Source organism: Morone saxatilis, unplaced genomic scaffold (genome assembly GCF_004916995.1).
Source record: "Morone saxatilis isolate NCDOM2014 unplaced genomic scaffold, NCSU_SB_2.0 Contig14, whole genome shotgun sequence".
NCBI classification, from domain to species: domain Eukaryota; kingdom Metazoa; phylum Chordata; class Actinopteri; family Moronidae; genus Morone; species Morone saxatilis.
In genome coordinates, this window is record NW_023339696.1 from 379,057 (window position 1) to 379,450 (window position 394).

Sequence of the window (394 nt, forward strand, 5' to 3'; positions counted from 1 at the left end):
TGCACACTTCAAGTACATTCAAGTTATTAACATCAATCCAATGTACATGCCTGACAATTAAATAGCTCTGCATTGCATTAAGAAACAAAATGACTGCATCTAAGCTGTTCCTTAATTAAATTAATTTACACAATTAAGTATAAAATAACAAACCATCTAATCCTTGCCTTGTCGCTGTCTGGAGGGAGTTTCTCTCCAGTGTTTGGTGCTTCAATGCAGCCTTTGTCTGACTTATCTGAATGAACTTTCTATATTCTGCTGACTGTTTATTTTCCGTTGTCTGTACATCTTTTGCACAGATTGCATTCATTAATTAGGGCCCGAGCACTGAACGTGCAAAGGCCCTATTGTAATTGAAGGAATTCTTTTTCTCGTTTTTCTTTTTCCTCCTAAA

The 394-nt window shown here is 36.0% G+C and overlaps 1 protein-coding gene across 1 annotated transcript in view; it reads right to left on the reverse strand.

Annotated features, from left to right (window-relative positions):
* Window positions 1-394, reverse strand: part of abat (4-aminobutyrate aminotransferase) — a gene marked incomplete at its 5' end in the record, with an annotated part of 22,496 nt that overhangs the window by 8,779 nt on the left and 13,323 nt on the right.